The sequence below is a fragment of the Periplaneta americana genome, chromosome 12, assembly GCF_040183065.1.
Source record: "Periplaneta americana isolate PAMFEO1 chromosome 12, P.americana_PAMFEO1_priV1, whole genome shotgun sequence".
NCBI lineage: Eukaryota > Metazoa > Arthropoda > Insecta > Blattodea > Blattidae > Periplaneta > Periplaneta americana.
The window spans coordinates 125,973,486-125,998,004 of record NC_091128.1 but is presented as its reverse complement, the minus strand read 5'-3'; the positions used below and the strand labels follow the sequence as shown (position 1 = coordinate 125,998,004).

The 24,519-nt window shown below is 34.5% G+C and overlaps 1 protein-coding gene across 3 annotated transcripts in view; it reads left to right on the top strand.

Moving 5' to 3' along the window:
• rdo (reduced ocelli) overlaps positions 1–24,519 on the top strand; it is an 819,123-nt gene that overhangs the window by 496,671 nt on the left and 297,933 nt on the right. For all 3 annotated transcript variants that reach the window (XM_069842056.1, XM_069842055.1, XM_069842057.1), the window contains one exon: positions 10,476–10,522. The gene's annotated coding sequence lies outside the window, so the exon portion shown is untranslated. The remainder of the gene's footprint in view (positions 1–10,475; positions 10,523–24,519) is intronic.

The window sequence follows — 24,519 nt, the reverse complement described above, 5'->3', positions numbered from 1 at the left end:
AAGGTCCTCTAAAATGTCTGCTTTATACGCCATAAATTCCATCATTACCTAGCTGGGGATCGAATTCGGACCCTATAAATGGAAAACAAGAGTTCGAGCACTAGGGTACAGACGCGAAAAAGAGATGGACGCAAGTAAGAGGTTAATTAATGTTATAAAAGGATTTTGAATACGAAGCTGACAATGAATTTATTTGATAATATTTTGCTAACATAATAGCTTTATCACTTAGTGTGCTACATATATCTATAAGAAAGAAGTATGAATAACGGCTTTTATTTTACATGTTCTTTTACATTCCATGTTATTTCAAATGACGTCATATGATTAATCACTGACTCAAGGTTCATGAAACAAAAGATGAAGTGCCGGTGTCAAGTTTGCTTTAATACGACGAGATAATGAAATATAACGCTGTAGTCGGCGTGGAATTTGATCACTCAGGACTGCATTTGTATTGAGTTTCATGTTCGTGAATTTTGTGGAGGATTTAATGGCTGTCATCTGGATTATTAAGCTCCGCGTTGTCGGCACTAAACAAGAAGGTTAATGGTGTAAGTTTCTAACTGGACAAGTCGTTTGGAACAACAGATTTCTATAAAGGACTACAGGTTAAAGACGATGAAACTGGCCATATGGTGACTCACAATCTAGTTTTTCCTACTGCTCCTTTTTTTATCCTTTCACAATTCGTGGACGGTTGCACCAAAGTTACATATTTCCATGGAGTACGGAGTAAGAAGTAGTCAGAATCATTACCATTCGAACTACATTACAGGTCATTGTGAATTAGTAGTGATGGTGATGGTAGACATAGTAGTAATGGTGGTGGTAATAGCAGTAGCAGTAATACCACAGTCTAGTATATACAGCCACGAAGCTTGAGTTGTGAGGGTGCTAGGAACAATAGACTGTGCCGGTACTATTTTGCATTGTCTGTAATGAGACGATATTAGCGATCCTAGTGGTTAGCAACTATCTATGGATGCATATTTACTACGTATTGAGCTTCGTGACTGTATATACTACTGTTCTCCAACCAGGAGATCAACCGTGAAAGGAATGTGCTTACTATTGCCTCATCTATTGGAACGAAGTAGATAGATAATATTACCGTTATAACGTCAGTTTAAAAACCATGCTCTCTCCTGCATATGTTATTTCCTGTATGGAGAGATTAAAAGACCAGGAGATTAACAGTGATCTAATTTTGTAACTAGGGTAGTATCAATATGTTGTATTAATGTTATGGTTTGTGCTGTGAGAGCTAGCCAATAGAGATAAGAGTACCCACGTGTGTGACCTTATGACATCAATATTCATTCACAGCATTACCCCGCTTCGTCTCATTCCCCGGAGACTTTCTCGTGGTTTAAGTTCAGTAGACTGTGGTAATACTTTATCAATTGTATAAGTTATTCAACGTCGAAATTCAAAGTGGGCGAGGAATGACCGACATATTTCTGGAGCACCCTATGACAGACATGGTACTTTAAGTGGACAGGTACATCGTTTTGAGCCAAAGATTTTTATCATAAATTTTTTCATTGCGGACTACATTTTTTCTCCTCCTTGTAATGAAAAATCTTGCATATTTCTAATAGTGTCAGAGATATGTCCCGTAACATGCGTGCATGACACTTCGCCTGTCTCTCTCTAAATTTGTCATTCGCCTCTCGTTTTCTGAACTTCAAATTTTGTATTACTTTTCCCTGATAACTCAAAAAAAAATTTTAATGTTTTAAACTTTGCACACTTGTGTATTTTGAAATTTCAACAACATATACTATAAATAATCTTTAATGTAGGCCTATTTTTATTTTTAAGAAATAATATGTGTTATGAAAATGTTAAAATTATATAGCGTATAAAAGATGTTAGAAAATATTTCTAGCAGATAAGTAAAATGTTTTATTTTATGTTGTTCATGTGTAATATAAAGAATCACTTAATAATTCATAGATTTCTGTTGAATAGGTCATTCAGGGAATTGCTTCGGCCTAATGATTGCTAAATTTTTATTAATAGTTTTGTAAATTAATCTTTATTAATAAATTAGTAACTGTTATTTTTAAATATTAAAATATTAAAAATTCAGAATAATGGACGAGAAATGTACATACCTACTAAAAATATACGAAAATTTCATTTCACCAGTTCAGAAAGATACTGAGATAAAAGGTTCAGAAGTATAATTTATTTAATTGGCTAGTATTTTGGAGATAAAAATGTGTTGTTAATTCCATAGGTGCTTCGTACAGATTTTTTTTTTTCAATTTTTCGTTACAAAATTACATTTCTCTTACGCATTTATCAGAACAATTGTTATAAATTACATCACTCTTGTAAACTCTTTAAAACTGTACATTAGGATGCAATGTAAAGAATCAAGTTGTTAAAAGTCGTGTATTGTTGTGTTAAGTGTGTAAGAATAATGTAATTTTTAGTTAGTCCTAAAATTGAAAAGAAATATAATTCTGTACAAAGCAACTAAGGAATTAACAACATATATTTTGCTTCAGAATACTATCCAATTAGAGAAAGTATACTTCTGAATAGTTCATTCTCTATTGGTAACATTATTTTACCCTTAAAACTAAAGAAAAGGGTTATTTTTTTAACAACTTTAAGTTAGTGTAACTCTAAAAATATTCAGAATAGGACAGATGTTTATATGACAGTTTTTACTCAGAATGTCTTCAGATATAAGCGGTACCTCCTCGTGAAACATCCTGTATATATTCGTGTGTATATGTGCGTGTGCGTGTGTGTGATTAAAAATTAATGACAGTTTTGGCATTGATATGTATCTACAAACTAATAACTTTAAAAAGAAATATCTTGAAAGACTGAAAGCAATTGAAAGTGTGGTTACTGGCATCTATAAACTAGGCAACGAAATAAACAAACAATACAAAAATAGGCAGACCTATGTAATGCAACAATTAAACATACACACTAACTGTAAACATAATAATCTATCTTGAAACAAATTATTAAATGAGTGATGATACAGTTTGATATCGTGCAAAGTAGCCTATCTAATTATACTGTGCAGAAAGCTTGAAAATATGCTCACATTCAAGATCAAAGCAGACTATTGTGAGAGCAATGCAGAAAGTAATACTGGGCAAAATGTTGTTACAAAAACCTCATTGGTGTATTTCCGACGTTATGTTGAAAATTCATTAAACTGGTGTCAGCTATTCACAACATGTTTAACGTGGACTTTTCAACAGTTTCCATATAACGAAAACTCATTTACAGTCCGCTAATACATTCGAAAAGCAAAATTGTGTTCTATAAGGATCTTCCCGTTTAAAACAATTGCTCTAATTTGTACTGTATAGTCCCAACTCTATCAACTAACTGCATCACAACCAGCTGACGGCTGGTCAACTTCTGTGAGCTGCCAAACTGAGAAATCGGATTTGAGACACATTTCCTTCAAAGTGTTGTATTACTATATCATTTTGAGTTTAACAGTATTTCGCTTTTCTAACTATCATTAAATATTCATAAAGGGAAAACAAAATTTAAAACTGAATCATTAAGTATATAAATTCATCTATTTACCTGTAACAATTAAAATAGTACATATATATTTTGATGATGATGATGATTATTATTGTTATTGTTATTATTATTATTATTATTATTATTATTATTATTATTATTATTATCACACGATCAATTGTAAATACTATCAAAACATTTGGAATCCATGATATCATTCCAAAAATTATTACGTATAGCATTAAAGGGTCTGTGGCAATTCTGAAAAATCATTTATATGGAATATCATAATCCCCCTCCTTTCTATCCGTTAGTGTGTGATTGTTACAATATATGTACAAATTTATTAATTCTTAAATTTAAGCTGTAAGTTCACGTTTCAATTTGACTCATCTATTTAGTGTAATCGTTATTATTCTTATATTAGCCGTACCCGTGCGCTCCGCTGCACCCGTTAGAAATAAATATAAAGTAATTAATAATTAAAATAGGACATTTGATCCAGGGAACATTCGTGTTTGATAGAAGGATAAATCGTTTAATATGTTACTTAATTTAAATTGCATCCAAATAATTAAAATGCGATCATTTTGGTCCAGAGACACTCATTTGGTGCAATGACATTTCCTTTAACATGTTTCTTAATTTTTATTACATGCAACCATAGTTTAATGAAGATTGACATCATTTAGATTTAATGTTTATATTTTATTTTACTTGTTATAGGTTTCCATTGAATTATGGTAATAACTTAATTTTAACATTTGTTTTCTACGTATTCAGTAAATGGCGCTTGGCCCACTATGGTTCTGAACCTTTCAAATAACTTAAATTATATTATATTATATTATATTATATTATATTATATTATATTATATTATATTATATTATATTATATTATATTATATTTTATTATATTATATTATATTATGTTATATTTTATTATATTATATCAGACGTTACTGTAATAACATTAGGGTAAACATTGGTAATTTCGTGGCATGGTTATTTCGTGATACTTTTTCTTTGTTCTTTTGTGAACTAACCAATGATGTTACGAGATTCAAGTTTCCGCCAAGGGATTGCATATGTTGTCCAGTTTCCAGAAACATACAGCTAAACTTTTTGTGACTATTGTAGTTGCTTCAGTGAGCTTTTATGTTTGGAGACAGCAAGTTTGCGTCGACTTCTCAGGCGTACAAATTTTGTGGATGTTTGTAATTACATTACAGGCTTATTACTAAAGGTAACTGACATAATTAGGAACTTCAAATCCAGACGTTTGAGATGGGCAGGGTATGTAGCACGTATGGGCGAATCCAGAAATGTATATAGAGTGTTAGTTGGGAGACCGGAGGGAAAAAGACCTTTGGGGAGGCCGAGACGTAGATGGGAGGATAATATTAAAATGGATTTGAGGGAGGTGGGATATGACGATAGAGACTGGATTAATCTTGCACAGGATAGGGACCGATGGCGGGCTTATGTGAGGGCGGCAATGAACCTTCGGGTTCCTTAAAAGCCATTTGTAAGTAAGTAAGTAAGAATATGATATTTGGTACAAAGATTTATTGTATCTTCATGAAATTTTAGGAAATGGTTTTGGAATTTTAGATACATCTGTAGTCGCCATATAGGCTTAGCTTTACTGATAGAAATCTTACCTATTTGAGGCGAAATTTTGTTGAGCATTAAGTGTTACAATTTTTAAAATAGCTTAAAATGTATCACAATAGGAATTTTAGAAATCTAAATACAATATGTGATAACAAAAAAGAAAACGGAGACGCAATGGGTTCAATGTAGCTTCTGTTTGATTTGTTATCATACTAAGTGTCAATGATAAGTGCTAGATGGCTTCAAGAATTATGACAGAAGATGGAACATGGCTCCACCATTTTGGACCGGAGACAGAGGCAGACAATGGAGTGGCATCATGCAAATTCACCAAAGAAATAGAAATTCAAAAGTACACCTTCGGCAGGAAACGTTATGGCTACTGTGTTTTTCGATTCAGAAGGACTCTTGCTTGTGGACATCGTGTCACACGGAACCACCTTTAATTGTGACGAGTATGTTGCAACTCTGAAGAAACTTCAAGTTCGACTGAGTCGTGTTCGGCGACATCGGGAGAAGCAGGATGTTCTGCTATTGCAAGACAACGCACAGCCATATGTCAGTCACAAGACCATAGACCAGATCAGAAAATTCGGATAGACTACAGTGAAACACCCGCCTTACAGTCCTGAACTGGCACCGTGCGATTACCATCTCTTTGTTAAACTGAAGGATCCCTTCGCGGAACGAGGTTAGAAGATGACTCCCTTGTGCACGCTGCTAAAGAGTGGCTCAGACGTGTTGGTCCAGACTTTTACCGTGGTGGTCTACAGACCCTCGTTCCTAGGTTACGTAAGGCAGTTGAAAGGGACGGGGATTATGTGGAAAAGTGACATTTTGTTCCTTAAGGATGCATCTACATTCTGTGAAAATAGCAAAGCTGTAGGATAAAAATATAATTTTTAAACAAACGTTATGCATTACTTTTGGAGTTACCCTAGTAATAGGCTATCGTAAAGTCCGTAATAAAAGTGTTCACCCTTTCAGGGCAAAGAAGATCCCTTTTCAATTTCAATTTTTACTTTGATTTCATTCTTATTATGTGTTGATATGTATTTCTATGTTTTCTTGCTATGAATATTAGACGGAATTACTATGTTTGAAGTCTTGTAACAATAAATGAGAATTTCATTTGACTTTAATGAATTTTTCCACAATTCTTCTACCTCTCACGAAATTATCAATGCAATATCACGAAATTATCAAGGTTATCACGAAATAACCAAACTTTCAGCTTAAGTTGTAAAAGTGGTTTTTGGCACATATTCAAGAAAGTGTCACTGTACGTAACAGAAAACCACAATTTAAAGTCACACAGAGTTAGTGTGCACTCAAATGTTGGTTGCTTGACTGTTGTCAGCCCACTTTGAGGTCTGTGGATATAGAGGGAAAAATTGGATCGGTGTCGAGTAGAGTTCCCGGGTAGCTCAGTGGGAGAGCGTTGGTACGTTTAACCAAAGGTCCCGGGTTCGATACCCGGCCCCGGAACAAATTTTCCCTCCAAATTATTCAAATTAACTTTACAGGGAGTTATTCCTGAAAGCTTAATTTGCAAATTATATATTATTATACTATTGTTTAATTATTCTAGTGTATTTAAGGCTATCAGGTCCTCTCGTGTACAACACCAGAAATACATAATTATACAATATCAAAAGAAAGAAATTATAACACATAGAAGAAGACACACGATAATATATACAGACTATATCACACGAACGTTAAATGAGTGGAGCAAAGCTTAAGATTAAATATCATAATTTTATTATATCTCAGTGTCAAAAGGATAGCATTGGCCAAGGAAGCACACACACATCATCTGATATATTCTACTTCCCCGAACTCTTCTCTTGTTTACCTTCCAATGCATCTTTCAGTAGGCAGTTTCTTCACAGCCAGTGACCCAAACCAATCCTTTTTCTCTTCCTGATCATTCTTTCTTCACCCACTCTTTCCAACAAGCTTCATTTCTTATTCTGTCCGTCCACTTCACACGTTCCATTCTTCTCCATATCTACATTTCAAATGCTATTATTCACTTATTTTCACTTGGTCGTAATGTCCACGTTTCTGCCCCATACACCGCCACACACCATACTAAGCAACTCACTATTCTCTTCCTCAGTTCTTTTTTCCCAGAGATCCGCAGAATACGCTCCTTTTTCTATTAAAATATATGGATCATAAGAGGAGATAAAGAGGAAGGCAGAAAATAGGAGGGATTGGAGAAAGCTGGGTTTGCAGTGAAAGACCTGCCCTTGATTAGAACAATGAATGAATGAATGAATGAATGAATATCCTAGTTAATTAAGAGGGCTAAGATATTGGCGAACGTAAAAAAGAAACTTACACTTTTAAATGTAGAGAAGAAACACAAACCAACACATTTAGCAAATAAAACTTATTTAAAAGTATACAGTAAGACAAATTTTTCCAATTTAATTTTGAACTGTGATAATGTCCGGCAATTTCTGACATCTTTTGGCAAAGAATTACAAAGATAAGGTATTTATACAGTGAAGAGGAATGGGTACCGGTAGAAAGAAGTTCTGTGAAGAGAGATGGAAATAAGTTCTTGATGCAGATTTCATAGTGTTGTAAGAAACTGAAAACGCGACACCAGATAACTCGGAGTAGAAATATGCTTTATTTTAAATAGAAGGGACAGTGAATGTATTTTTCTTCGTTCTTTGAGATGCACTCATTAAAGTAAATGGAAGGAAGACGTTGCTTGGTCAAATTTACGAATATTGCAAAATAATCTTTTTTTTAGTAGGTTATTTTACAACGCTTTATCAACATCTTAGGTTATTTAGCGTCTGAATGAAATTAAGGTGATAATGCCGGTGAAATGAGTCCGGGGTCCAGCACGGAAAGTTACTCAGCATTTGCTCATATTGGGTTGAGGGAAAACTCCGGAAAAAACCATAACCACTTGCCCCGACCGGGAATCGAACCAGGGCCACCTAGTTTCGCGGCCAGACGCGCTAACCGTTTCTCCACAGGTGTGGACAAAAGAATCTTATGCACACATTATGTACACGTTGTAGTCTCTCAGCTAGGATTTAACTTACATTAATTAAGAAAATTTAAAATTTAAATTATTGTTTATTTAACGACGCTTACAAATACCGAGGTTATATCAGCGTAGCCGGTATGCCGGAATTTTGTCCCGTAGGAGTTCTTTTACATGCCACTAAATCTAGTGACATGGGCCTGTCGCGTTTAAGCACCTTAAATGCCATCGACCTGGGCCAGGATCGAACCCGCAACCTCGGACATAGAAGGTTAGCGCTATACCAACTGCACCTATTAGTACTGATCCTAAACCTGTCAATCACTACAGGCACAATGAGCAACACTACGAGGACATACTGGCATGTCTTTAACATTCTTCTTCTCAAACTTTGTTATGAATTGCTAAAATCGTCGTCCTGAAAAGCAAGGAAAGAGTCTATGGACAATTTCGACTTCTCTTTGTTCTAAGTTAAGCCGTAATATTTGCCATCAATAATAATTTATGGTATTGGAAATTATTTCTATTATTTTCTATATCTCAAATTTTCGATAAATCCAAAGATTACCAGTTTCCGGAAGCACTTCGAGATGTAGAAGTTCAACTGTGGCTGTTCCCGGCTGGGAGCAGAGCTGGACACACTATAGAAACCATCAGAACTTTTAGGCCAAGGGATCCCAATGAAAAGATAGTCATTGTTAGGAGAAACATTATAAGCAAAATTTATAAAACGATTACTCATTACACACGAAACATACATAAGGCATAAAGAATAGAACTTTATTAGCTGTTTTAGTAATAGTCCTCGTATGTGTCAGCCGTCCTAGTGTAGTGAGAGAGCTCGGATGAAAATGAGAAGAATGGGATCTTTTATTCCCACAACGCACACAAAATCATCTATGTGTGTACATTCTCGCTGACATGGCACATTGTGCTCTATAAGCCCCTGCACGCCGTACGCATACAATAATTAGCGGGCTGGGACCCATTCTTTGTGCGAGTTATTAAACCGCCGCCAGCATTTTGTTTAGGATGCCGCGTAATATCTGGGATGTAGGTGCTGTTCCTAAGCAGACACTTGAATTGAACTTAATGCTCTGTCCCAGGAGCTAGGCTCGACAGCATTGCAGCTCTGTTCGTAATCGAATAAACGTATTTTTATTATTTTGTCTTCAGAAAAGGAAAGAAATCTTTAGGAACGTCAATACAATCTACTGCGATAAGTTTCAGAGTTAATGTTGCGTAGAAATTATAGCAGTTATCTATTTTAATCCTTAATAGGACACGAATGATTGTTCGTAGCCAATTAATTCGCAACACAATAGAACAAATAATATATACAGTGCGTATACTAACTGGCTCCGCAGGGAAACAAGCGGCAGTATTCGATCCGGCAGCGATGTAAAGTTGGTACTGTGAAGCGCCTGGTTTGAACAAGTAGAAATATTACATATCTCTCGCTTCCTCCCACCCTCCACCAATCAATGCAGCCAAGGTCATTCACTCTACCTTCACGATACCAACACAACTCCTCGAGTCCCCGCGTTCTGCTTGCCACTTCTCCTGCGGAGCCAGTTAGTATACGTACTGTAGAATACACAAAAAAATATAGTGAAAGAGTATAATAAAATTATACAATAACAAGAAGAAAGAAAGGAATAAAGAAAAAATGAAAATAATACAAGCAATATGAAATAAAAAGAAATAGGAGGATAAAAGACATAAAAAAGTGGTAGAAAAATATATCCACAAAAAATGGAGGTCTGAACATTATGTAGGCCTATAGTATAGGTCTACACATAAAGAATATGGGACGGCTACGCTTACCCTTTACCCATTTCAGCGAGTGCTGACGACCACTGACTTACACAGTATTTTCTAGATGGATATACATAACCTTATAAAACAGAGCAGAAGGGGCAGCATACTCGTTAAGTTAAAAAACACACACACTTACAAAATTCCCTTGAATACGTCTTACAAGACAGTGTGTGTGTTTTTTTTGTGTTATATATATATATATATATATATATATATATATATATATATGCGTATACCTATAGATGTGTGTGTATTTAAGTCCATGAATGAGTACGTACCTATATTATCTTGTATGCACGTCTACATTAACGTATGTATAGGCAGTGTAATATATTCATGTATATTATAACTATTTATGTGTTTATATCAAGGCAGAAATGTAGCCTATTTTTACTAATATATTATTCGGGAAAATGTTTCATATTTTTCACGTACTAGTATCAGTATTGGATAGGTATTTCTAACTCTTCAAACATTATACTAACTTATTGCCTTTCTTTTGCAGATAAATGAAGAGGATGAAGGTCATTTATTAATGCTGTAATAACTGAGGTATGTACGATATTACGTGTTAAATATTCGTAATAATGCATAATCACAAAATATGCAAGGGGAGAATTACTAATCTTCTAAGGTGGTATTCATAAACATTTCGCTAGCCCGTGCCACGAGCATGCTAAACTAGCCCCGGCTATCGACTGGTTACTTGTACAGGATTCATATCATATCATATCATATCATATCATATCATATCATATCATATCATATCATATCATATATCATATCATATCACATCATATTATCATGTCACATTATATCATATCATATCATATATCACATCATATCATATCATATCATATCATATCATATCATATCATATCATATCATATCATATCATATCATATCATATCATATCATATCTCGCTAACACTGGTTTATGAATACGAATAACGTTAGTTCGCTGATCATCCACCGGAAGCCCGTGCTAAGAATGACTATGAATATGGCCCTTATCGTTTATATGTTTCATAGATTATGAGAAGGCTTTTGATAGGATAAACCGAAAGAAACTGTGAACTCTAATGGAAATGGACTTATATCCAAACTTAGTTTAAAACGAATCAAAGTCTGTATTCTAACACAAAAACAAGTGTTGACAAAGGAACAGCGATTAGCAGTATTACAGAACATGTGATCGAAGATGTTAGACAAGGATGCCTGCTGTCTTCAGCATTGTATTAGCCATGCTAATTTAGAAAATAGGAAGATGGTTTAGTTGAGATTTTAAAGTAAGTGATATATTTTTAATACGATTTTATTTACTGACAACCACGCTGTTTTTAGTACACCGAAAGATAATCCTCAGAGAGCTGTATATGCCTATCAATTATAAAAATAAAGTAAAGAAAATAATCTTTAATATGTCTTGTACAAAGACAAATGTAGTAACATTACGAGGAAGAAATAATTTCAGATGCAAACTTTTTATAAAGAGCAGTATTATTGAGCAAGTAAAATGTTTCAATTATTTAGGATTAATATATGGCAGATAAAAGTATAAGATTGCAGACGTTTAAAAGTATGTGTGGAACCATAGAAGAAAAGTTAGAAAACAAAACGCGATAAGGTACTCCAACTTAAGTTCTTTAAGATCATGGCAGTCCATGTAATAATGTGTGGGAGTAAAAATTGGACTCTGACCGAGATTCTGTAATATAGAAGTATCAGAAATCAGATTTCTGAGATAAAATACGGGCTATTTCAGATATTAAAGAACAATATTAAATATTTTTAAATTAAATGATGTAAGAACACAAAGACAAAATTGGTATAAGAAAATCTATAACTTTAAGATTATTATTATTATTATTATTATTATTATTATTATTATTATTATTATTACTATTATTATTATTATTATTATTATTATTATTATTATTATTATTATTATTATTATTATTATTATTTGTTTTCTTCTCTATTATACTTTTATTAAACTCTGTAAATTACTTTTGAGAAAGGCAGATGACAGAACTCCCAAATTAGTTTCTAATGACACACCAATAGGATTTAGAAGACAGGAAGGCCAGTTAGTAGATGGAAGGACCAATTATCTTGAAGTCGGAACAGACTTGAAAAGCCTAAGCATTAATGCAGATGATGATAATGATGATGAGAAATAAATGAATATGACCAATTGTCGTGAAAGAGTCTCACTTCGTTATAATAATTTGCTATTATCAATTACTTAATATTTATCCATATCATACTATGTCATTCGTAAGGTATCATTGAATAATCATATCGGTTTGGTTATCTTTAATCTCCAACTTGAATAGTGTAGGGTAACTTTGTACTCGTATAATTGCATATTAAATTCGTCCTGTAATTTAATCAGATAATGTAGAATTCCTTATATTCGTATTTCATTTGTTATTAACTTCTATTTCGTTGAATATGTGACAAAATATTTTTCTTTAGGGTACAGGTTGGTAATATTGTGATACAAGTAACATTGTGATAATTCTTTTTAGAGTTTATTACAATTTTACTGAGCGAGACAAGGATGGATTTTGTGCAGCAACCTGTCCATGAACATTCCCTTAATACTGTGACACAAAAAAACGATTTTCCTCTCGCTCAGTAAAATTGTAATAAGTTCTCAAAAAGAACTATCACAATATTACTCGTATCACAATATTATCAATCTTTACCCTATATTCTATCTATGTCGATGTAAATTTCATACTCTTTTAAATCCAAGTATACGTTAACTTCGAGACTTTATGTTATGTGCATAATTTCTGTTTCAAAGACGGAGAAATTATCTACGTTGCAATTTCGTTATATTTTTAACCTAGCTTGGACGGAACAAAAACCTAATGGTAATGCAAGAAATAAATAATGAATTAAGCTGCGTATTACATCGTTACGATTTGTGGGGAAGGCTTTCTGAGTGCACTTCGATTCGATTCCAGTTAAAATTTAAGATTTTAAGATTTATGATTTACAAAAAGTTTTTTATTTAAAGCAAAAATTACATATAATAACAAAGATTTTACAATACTATTGTAATACTCGTATAATGTTGTTTTATTTAACGACGCTCGCAACTGCAGAGGTTATATCAGCGTCGCCGGATGTACCGGAATTTTGTCCCGCAGGAGTTCTTTTACATGCCAGTAAATCTACTGACATGAGCCTGACGCATTTAAGCACACTTAAATGCCATCGACCTGGCCCGGGATCGAACCCGCAACCTTGGGCATAGAAGGCCTGCTCTATACCAACTCGCCAACCAGGTCGACAATACTCGTATATGAATATTCTTCAGAATTCGAAATTGATTACCAATCTCATAGTCAAATAACCTACGTATTATAAATACAATGTAATTGGGTCACACCCGAAAAAGCAAGATGCTTGAGGTTGGATGTGACCAATAATGAAAACTAGATAGAAGAAAATAATAATAATAATAATAATAATAATAATAATAATAATAATAATAATAATAATAATAATAATAATAATAATAATAATAATCACAACTGTGATTAAAACTGTTAAATGTAATTACACATAAAGTTTAAAAAGAATAAGAAAAAAAAACAAAAACAAACAAGCAAAACGGTACCATAGCCTATACATAAACATACTAAGTTAAGAATACAACATTGTTAAAGTGACAGAAAAAAATAAATAAAGAATAAGAATTTACATGATTATAATTTTTAAAGCAGTTCAAACACTTGTTTTTTGAATAATGTATTGTTTAATAATTTTAGTTTAGGATTTCTCTTTATAAAATCATTATATAATTATATTTAAAACCTTTCTTATGTTATCGCCATATGTTCATTTTATGTTTTCTGAATAGTTTCTCTTACAATTCATTATGCATAGCCTATTAAATAAAGAATTACCATTACAAATAGTGAATATCTCACACCTTCAAGGGAAGTAACAAATATAGCCTATCTTCCATTTGGATTTTTTTTTTAGGTTTATCAGTACCACATGGTACATGTTATCAATGGGCTGTGATTTTTATAGCTTTTGAACCTTATTCAGTTAACTCTACCGTCTTATCTTCAGTTTCTGCATACGCAACAAGAAATGCAGTGTATCTAATCCATGTGGTTACATAGATCAATGTGTAGATAGCATACTCATTGAAGTCTTAAGCGAAGTTCGTAATTTGGATAGGATTAAGGCTCAAAACGCCTCTGAAATGATAACAAGGATTTGCGATTATCCCAGACCTTCTTAACTACTTAGTAAGTCTGAAGGGGAAGATACGGTATTAAACCTTCTTCCTAATGACCTAAGGACTATTTAATACTTTACAGATAAGCGGGAGCCGTTAGGTTTTCCCTAGCCCGATAGCAATTTTCTTTTGTTTTTCCGGGATCGGAGGGAATTGCAAAACAGTCCTGTAATTACACACTTAACAAGAAAGAGCAACGGATGGGGGTGGAGTTGGGTGAGGGGGTTGGTTCAAGTGAGTGTGTATGGGGAGATCACTAATTCAAGGACCTGTGGTTCAGAATTACTACTTTACAGCAAAACACTCACCGAGTTAAGCTGAACACGTTGTAAGTTAGAGCTTATCTCACAGTTAATTGAAAACTGGACTTGTAAGGGGAGCCACATAACACCGCATAAATACACCGGGTGTTTCACACTTCTTTCCGCATTGTTTATACAAGTTTCTTGAGTTTAACATTTCTTTCATAGAACACAAAGCGGGCACTTTGAGCAACGACACACAGGAAGTTCTTTCACAGAATGTAAAGCGGTAATCGCTTTGGGCAACGACCACAAGAAGCAAGAGTGTAGTGAATAATGGCAGAGATATCTTCATGATCACCGGTTTCCAAACTTTCAGAGAGTTCATCCTCGTCTATAGCGTAGAGCAGGTATGCTCATTCTCTGACTCCCGATTACGTTCTGTAATCGCAACCTTCGAATGCAGAGCGTGCTGTTCCTCGTTCGAAGCTCGATGGATGACTGCGGAAGGCAGTTCAAGTACTTAGTAAATGTACGAACAGTGCGGGACAATGACATAGTCAAAACCTTCAGTAAGCAAACGATCATTCCGCAGGTGCAGTGTGGGAGGAAGACTATTTCTGTTGTGAAAACGTAAAGTGTTTACTATGTTGTAAGGTATTGTCAGGAATACTACTGAGCAACATAAAACATTATACGCTCTGCCATCCAGAACATGCCGAAGTGACAGGGAAGCTGTTTTCTGTAATATGTGTTCATGTAGCAGTAGCAGTAGCAGTAGCAGTAGCAGAAGCAGTAGCAGTAGCAGCAGCAGCAGTAAAATTATTGTTATTGTGGTGATTTTATTCCAACAGAAATACATGTTATGATAAAATAATTTTTCAGGGGTGCAATGTGCACTAGTTTCAAGAATTGAAAGCACTTCATGGTAGGCCTAACACTGAAGAAAGTCGAACAATTCAGAGCTTACGTTTAGGAGCAAATTATGTAGTTTGTTGAGAATTAGCTAAGGCACTAAAAACCCTTCACGGATGGTGAACTTGTAAAGAAATCTATGGTGCCTGAACAAAATATAGTTAATTACATCTCTGTACTGGAACAGCTCAAATGTGAATTTACACAACATAGATTTAATTATGTTAGACGTATGGAAAGTGATATTAATCTTTTTGTTAATTCTTTCATAGTAAATTGAGTACAATCCGTGAGAGTGCAGTTCCAGGACGAGTTAATTGATTTACAAAATCACGTAGAGTTCTGAACTAAATGCGGAGAATATGACTTGCCATGCATAGAAGTATTCAAAAATGAACAAAACGAAATATCCCAAGATGACCTTATTCGCTGTCACTCGAGATATGTGTGCAAACAATTATTTTCGAGAATGAAGGTTGCTAAATCCAAAAATCCAAACATAGATTCCGATTAACAGATGAGAATCTTTTGTGCATTGCAGTAAATTCGTTGGAAATAGATTTCCGATTACTTGCATAAAAGAATAGGCCTACACATGTTGAATGTGGAATATGAAAATAACATTATCTATGATATAATAGTATCATAACTGTATAAAATATAATAAATAATGTAATAACTGAATATTTCCTTTTTCAAAGTCAGTTTTTGTAAGTATTTGTAAGACAGTGAGAGCGATGCCATGGGCGGTGCTGCAATGTAGTTGCGGAGCCCAGTTCCTACACTGTGTGTGTTATGCAGTGCAGCATCATCCGTGTAATCGGCGCTTTTGAGCATACCTGGCGTAGAGGTTGTACGATATCTTTGTATTCTCTCGTTTTCAGTGCAGTGTGGAGTCTCTTCATATAAGGCAGGTTTTTGTATTCTATTTTCTTCTTTAAATTTAATGTTCACATATTTTTATTCGCAAATTTTTGCTCCATTTCTTGTCAAATATTGTATGTTCGGCTACCGAAGATACGAACTTTATTTTGTATTAACATAATTTTTGTTTCATATATTCAATTTATTCATTTGCTTTGATGTTCACTTTAATACTTATTATAGAATATAAAACTTTCTTAAAAAACTAAGGATGCTATGCATAGACATTTCTCTAGCCCGCGCTACGAGCGTGCTAAACTAGCCCCGGCTATCGACTGACTATTTCTACAGGATTCATATCATATCATATCGCTAACACTGGTTTATGAATACGAAAAACGTTAGTTCGCTGATCATCCACCGGAAGTTCACTCTAAGAATGTCTATGAATATGACCCTAAAGCTTTAAAAGTGTTGAAATTTTAAAAACGTAATAACCTATACCTTTTGCTTCTCCAAAACGAGCTGAAGCTACAATAGTTCAACAGACACTGACGAAGACACGATACCAGTGTTGAATCAGTGCTGTCCGTCATACAAGGTATAATTGAGGGCTTTGCCGGAAGAAAGGCGGATAGACCTATACGCCCTTCTTCGGGAAAACGGTTTAAACTGTAGTGAATAATTATAGTAGCGAAATTTTGTTTTGATTGTACTGTACATACCTGCAGGACAGGGCTGCGTGCGTGTATAACATTTTATTCAGGTGCGTTTTAAAATCTTAGATTGCATGTATCTCAATTCGCCATATTGACGTATACGCCCTTTTTCCGGCAAACCCCTCAATTATTACCTTTTCAACAATTTTAACATTTTTTAAGCTTAAGGGCGCTATTCATAGACATTTCGCTAGCCCGGGCTACGAGCGTGCTAAACAGGATTCCTATCATATCATATCGCTAACACTGGTTTATGAATACGAAAAACGTTAGTTTGCTGATCATCCACCGAAAGCACGCGCTGAGAATGTCTATGAATACGGCCCTAAATTTTTATGAAAGTTATGGATTGAATTTAATGTTTAAATTCCACTAGCTTAAGTTATCCCAAGTCCTGAAATAACACCATAAAATTTTAATGCCGTACTTTTTAAGATATTCAATTTAATTATTATTAGCATTTGTTTACAAAATATGTTATATTTTCTTAATACTCGTATTATGTGTGATTGAAATGTTCCTTCTATTATATCATTGTGCTTTTTTTTAGTCAATTGTCCTAACACAGGTTGGAACCTCGTAAGAGCTAACAGATTAACCTCGTAACTCATAAGTTACACCAATAAGGCATCACTCTTGAGGAAACTAAACCAGGATATAATGGGGTAGGATGGCCAGTTCCTTTCCCCCTCAATTGCATATATTGCTGACTAGTAACATAATAGCAGAGAAGAGTTCGAGGCAGAAGAAGATATCAGATGATAAACGACATTAAGATATATGGATCATAAGAGGAGATAAAGAGGAGGGATTGGAAAAAGCTGGCTTTGCAGTGAAAGACCTGCCCATGGGTAGAACATTGAGTGAGTGAGTGAGTGAGTGAGTGATGAGTGAGTGAGTGAGTGAGTGAGTGAGTGAGTGAGTGAGTGGTTGGGTGAGTGAGTGAGTGAGTAAGTGAATGAATGAATGAATGAATGAATAGTAAAAAGAAGTCCATATTTCCTCTAAAAATAATTAGATACCCGACGAGTAGAAGGAGAAATAGAGGGCGTTTTAAATAACGATTATCGAATAGCAATGGCAGTGTGAATGAAATTTTTTTCTAGCGCACCATGGTTAAAGAAAGCATAATTGCTACACGCGGTATACACATCTATATTTTCTTGAAATTAAGGATTTGATAACATAGAAAGACGATGAATAACTATGTTAGAGTATAGGAAGCATAACGTGGAATTATTAAGAGCTTATCTTCTATATGCCGTTCGTAGTAGCTTATAGCTACAAACTTACAGGGAAACACAGAGAATTCATTAATCAAACATGCCAACCTGAACATACAAATGGTGCAACAAAACCAAATCTCTCCCTCTCTCTCTCTCTCTCTCTCTCTCTATCTCTCATCCTCTCGCTCTCTCTTTGTAATCCTGTGTGGAATATTGAACCAGATGGATGGTTAGCATTTCGTAGTTGGGACAATTAAACGAAAACTTGTACGTATACTCTCTGTTCTCTCTACTGTCCGAGGACCTAGATAGTAGATTTTTTATTCTGAATATGAGAGAAACATTCAGCAACAATCTGCATACAAACCGAAAACACAAATTCCTATTTAATTAATCCACAATAATAATTGTTCTTGTAGATTTGACTTACCGGTAATAATATTATACGTAATCGTCTGTTATCAATTATACTGTATTATCGTTTTCATAGAATATCTTAGCGTTTAAAAATATATGTTTTTATTTTTGATGGGTTATTCAACGACGCTGTATCAACTTTATTGGTAGGTTATTTAGCATTGATGGCCTTGGGGATAGATGGTATTTTGTGAGGTTATGTCGAGGATTTGCAATTAATTACTTGACATCCGCCTTACAGTTTGGGGGAAAGTCTCGTTAAAAAGAACCAGTCCAAGCGGGAGTCGAACCCATGCCCGAGCGCAACTCCGATTGAGGGGACACATGTAGGGTGGAGTCCCAACAAGAACGCTGGATTTAATAATGTGAATAAATGTAACAAAAACATATAACAAAGCAGATAGCAGTGCCGCCAACCCAACAATAACAAGATATTTTTGAAACAGTCGCCGTTGTCTTGCTCTTGGTTTGACGGCAGTGTTATTCATTCTGCTATCTGTTTTGTTGTATTTATTCACATTGTTAAATCCGGCGTTCTTGTTGGGATACTCTTTATATCAGTTTTATAGTTTCTACAATTCTCATCCAAAATTTGTGATATTTAAACTACATAAACATACCTACAATACCATCATCTGTACAAAATTTGGTGCCATTAGTGCTAATAGGTTTTAAATTATATTTTTGAAATATATTTTATATTGTCCTCACTAAAAGGTTCCCTGCGTTGAAGTTTAAAAATTTTTTAGTTCATATTTGGTCAAAAGCTTGGAAAAAGTAATAGAAATTAAACTTAATTAGCTCTTTGAGCTTAGTATAAGTAGAGTCTCACAATAAATGTTTAAAATTCATGAACTTACCATTGTAACATATTTTAATCTAAGTGAAATATCATATGCCCTGAAGGAACATAATGTTAATATTTCATGCAAACGGTAATTAAACTTTATTTATCAGCATAGAATTGAACTCTGTGAGGAGTGTCAGACCAATCTGACAATAAATAACTGTTATGCAAGGAGTTTTTTTTTTTTTTTCATTTAATAAACTGCCGGTTGTTCTGTATGGTTGTGAAACTTGGACTCTCACTTTGAGAGAGGAACAGAGGTTAAGAATGTTCGAGAATAAGGTACTTAGGAAAATATCTGGGGCTAAGAGAGATGAGTTACAGGAGAATGGAGAAAGTGACACAACGCAGAATTACACGTATTGTATTCTTCACCTAATACAGTTAGGAACATTAAATCCAGACGTTTGAGATGGGCAGGGGATGTAGCACGTATGGGTGAATCCAGAAATGCATATAGAGTGTTAGTTGGAAGACTTGAGAGAAAAGGACTTCTGAGGAGGCTGAGACGTAGATGGGAGGATAATATAAAATTGGATTTGAGGGAGGTGAGATATGTTAGTAGAGACTGGATTAATCTTGCTCAGGATAGGGACGGATGGTGGTCTTAAAGTATGTGAAAGCAGCAATGAACCTCCGGGTTCTCTAAAAGTCATTTGTAATTGAGTAAGACCTACATCAGTGATGTCAAAGTAAGCGCATTTTTCTGACCTTGACGTCGTGCGCGGGCAGCAAGCGCTAAGTATGGAAAGAGGAAGAGTTGTGTTTATGAATAAGCAACCTGTTAGATTAAGAAAACAGTGGTGCACAAACTTCAAACGGAACGTGAAGTTTTATGTCGTTATTTTTATATGGCTTCTTTCTGTTTAATATTATCTATATTGTCTGCAAAACAAGAGTACTAACACTGATTTCTTAATATTGCACTTGTGTTTTAAATCTTAATAACATAATAGAGAGTTAAGAAGGAATATTCACTTAAATTCCATAGTAGTATAAAATTATACTGTATTAAGTGGATGAAACACATCATTCATAAACAAAGTGATATTCCAAAGAAAGAGATTGAGTATGACATGATAAGTTGAAATTTATATTGATGGTATCTTTAGCCTTAAAAAAGTAATCAATAAACTAATCAAAACAATATTACAGTACAAATCAAAGTTATCTAGGTACTGTATCTGTTTTAAGTGTAACTAATATTACGTAACAAAACTCTTATCGCATTATGCTTTTAAGGTGATATTTGTGAGCAACTTCCTATCATCAGAATATTAAATTATTTTCTCGAAATCTGCTGAAGCTATAGAGCTGACATTTTTACAACACATGCACACGTATCTTTTGCTTATGATGTAACAGTAGTTGCTTTGTTAATTCATTTCCTTACAAACAATTTCCATGCGAATATTTTCAAAATTTTCAATACACTATCTTCAGTAATACGTACATACGGTATATTAGATTTACGAAAACATTGTGTAAGGCTATTAAATAAATAGGCCTATATCTGAAAATTTCACTTTTCTATACGAAAAGTTGAGAAAATATTTCTTTTGAATAAAAAAATCAAACTTGTGAAAAATGAGCTTAAAACTTACATTCTTATAATGCACTTATACTTCTCAGGCAAATCTAAAAATTAACATGGATACAGTTTTAATAAATTCTCTTCCCTTTATCTATTGAATCAGTGCTGGCCATCCCTGAATATAGCTCGACCAAGCGGCATATACCACCTCTTTCGTCTGTCTCTTTCCCTTCCGTTGTAAAGCGCTCAGGCTCTCCTGGGCTCTAAAGCGCGCGCTTGCTCCTGTGGGCATCAATTGACATGTCTGACCTACATAGACGTTTTCACGCAATCATTGGATTCCTTAAATTCTCTGCCAATTTTTTAAATTCGAAATCATGCTCATTTGGTTTGAAATGTTTATAAATATATTAATATCTATTGCGTTAATACACATAGACAAATAAATAATTAGAATTGTATATCAAAATATAAAATCGTGGCGGGCGCATAGAGCTTACGAGAAATGTAATGTGATAGAAATGGTAGGCTAGTTCGTTTTTATGCAGTAGACTAGTAGAGGATGAGACGCAATTATAGCTGATGAAAAGTGAAGGATCACGGATATTCTTGTCAAGCACGTGTCCTTCAACAACGTGACAACAGTCATACTTATGTGCAGATTTTATGCTATTTTTAGAATCAGATTCCCCCCCCCCCCCCAGCTAAGCTCTCATTCACCGTACCTGCACGGGTACGAATTTTGAAGAGGGCTTTAAGCATGATGATTTTGCGTGGTTCCTTTGTTATTTATTCCCTTCATGATCCTCCACTCGATTCCAGACACGGACTGTAATGCAATCTTTCCCAATAATGTGCTTTAGCCAGTTTAATGTCGGCAAGGAATTTTATATTACGTTCACGCGGGGTTATTGCACAGTTTATACGATATGAATTGTGATTACGTAGGTCAACAGTGACATGCATTCTTGTATACCATGATATTAATAAATACAGTCACTTTGCTAATTTGCTTTTGTCGTGTGGCTACAATTTTCTGATAAGAATGCTTTAAATCTGTTGTGTACAGTACAGTATAGCAAAAATATACACTTAAGAACAAAAATATGATATGAGAGAAACAATACATTGGTGCTTTCGTAGTTAGTATGTGTTCTACTTGTGTAAGTATTTATATAGACATTTTAATTAACGTACATGAAAGGGAGCATTAATTTCATTTTATTAGTTCTTTCATAGAGAGAGTGGTGTGCAGAAAGAAACGGGAAGCTACCGCATTTATCTTTCTCAAGAAAAGCTGCAAACCTGGCATGAGTCTTTCCACGGTTATATGGATCATATGCGGAAACAAAGAGGAAGGCAGAAAATAGGAAAGATTGTAGAATGCTGGTAGAAAAACCTACTCTTGGGCAGAAAACTATGAATGAATGAATTATTTCATGAACCAATGTAAATAATTTACGAGTAATGCGTCTCTTTCCTATAATGCTCTGCACATATTCACAGTGTTTTATTGAAATATAGATATCGTAAAAGAATCAGTAGGTATCAAAATTAAATATACTTCTATTACCTTCATGTACCATGAGTGGCCATGCCTTCGACTTGTCATTCAGGCAATCCGCGTTCGAGTCACAGCCTGGTCTTGAATTTTTTATGTAAAAAATCCATAGTGACACACTTGCCTCTGACTGAGGTTCTGGCTGACATAATTTTATTTTTACTTCAATTTTTATTGAACTTGAGTTTTTGAATGTACTTCACTCCCAATCCCTCTACTACCGTCCTCCACATAGAACCAATGCCGCGTATGCAGTCAAAGTCGCCTTACGGTCATAGTAAACAGTACTGAGTTAGTGAGTATAGTACGTTCCGGAAATATGTTCGTGTTTTCCAGTGACGAAATAGCTTTCAATATTGAATCATATTTTCGCACAGGTACTGTCGTCCGTTTGTCTACGTCGCATCCCGATTTCCCCCACTCGCTTCTGCTCGCCCCTGTGTAAAGGCTAGTGGCTGGGCTGTCTTAGTTCTTTTCTGAAAACATTAATTTCTGTTAGGAATTGGACGTCTACGTAGTATTATACCCATAAAACTGTTTAAAATAACTTAAATGAAAGGGTCTCGTTAAATAATTAACTGTCACGTGATTTACTCCCTTTTGTACGACCCTGAGACAAAACCACTTGGATGGACAGTAGATAGCATGTCTGAGTAATTTTATCTTTTCGGATCGGGCAGAAGTGAAGATTGAATTTACAGTACGTAAGGTATTCTTTTATAGAGTATGTACAGAATTATTTAAACATGTTACTAGTACGAAGGACTAAACTGGTATGTACAATAGTCTATAATGCGATAATATGCATAAAAGAACTGAAGCCTGTATCGAAATGAACGGCCACCATTTTCAAAAATGTGTTTAAATATCCATATTATGATTATTTTTCAATTTAACTTCATTCTCTATATTGTACGCTAATGTGCTGTAGACAGTATAACATACACTGCACAATGAATACTTTCGAATGGATAGCTCAGTACGTGAGTAAAAACACTTATTGTTAATACAGTACTATATTTTTATTAAATAAAAACCTAATTAAAATTATCAAACTCAAAGCGCGATATTTCCTACTTTACGTAAATGGATGAACTACTTTTCTTCCCTCCTATACATAGTAAAGTAATTTGTTTGTATTTTACGCCAGTATCATCGAACTCCAGTCGTGGAAGAGGTAGCAAACGGTGTTTCCGGTTCTCAACCGTTAATCCAAAGGTATAGCCAGGTTAATATTAGAAATGTTAGTAAAAATAAAATTATGTCCCTGTACATCTATTATCAGGCACTACATCTCACTTGACAATATGTGTGAGAGGAAAAACAATTGTTTGTATGCATCTGAATTCTAATTAGTGTAATATGTAGCTAATCGGCGATGTATGTAATGAAGGGGGAAAAGAAACTGGCCCCCTACCCCATTATGTCCTGGCCTAGTTGCCTCATAAGTGGTGTCTTCTTGAGAAGTACTTGTGAGGTTCAGACCTGTCTTCGGACAGTTGGCTAAACAACAAGTGAAACTTGTGGCGGGCGGACTAAGTCGCAGACGACGTGTTTTTCTCGGGGTTCTCCATTTTCCCATATTAGACATCATTCCGTCTACATCTCTCCATACCGTCATCATTCCGTAACATTCCCCGAATTCCGGTTACGCACGAACCATAAATGATATTGCAGTGTCGCAGTGCAGAGTTGTTGTGTCCCTTTTCCGAAATTAATTTCAATTTAATTTAATTCAATCCAAATTACCATAAGTATCATTTACACATATGATTAATTCATTCATAATTTTCTGCCCAAGGGCAGTGTTTCATTGCAAACCCAGCATTTTCTAATCTTTCCTATTTTCTGCCTTCCTCTTAGTCATACCATGTTTACTGATTTAATGTTAGACTACATGTAAATGAAAATATAATAGTGTATGTCAACTTGTGTACATATTGAATTATTCATA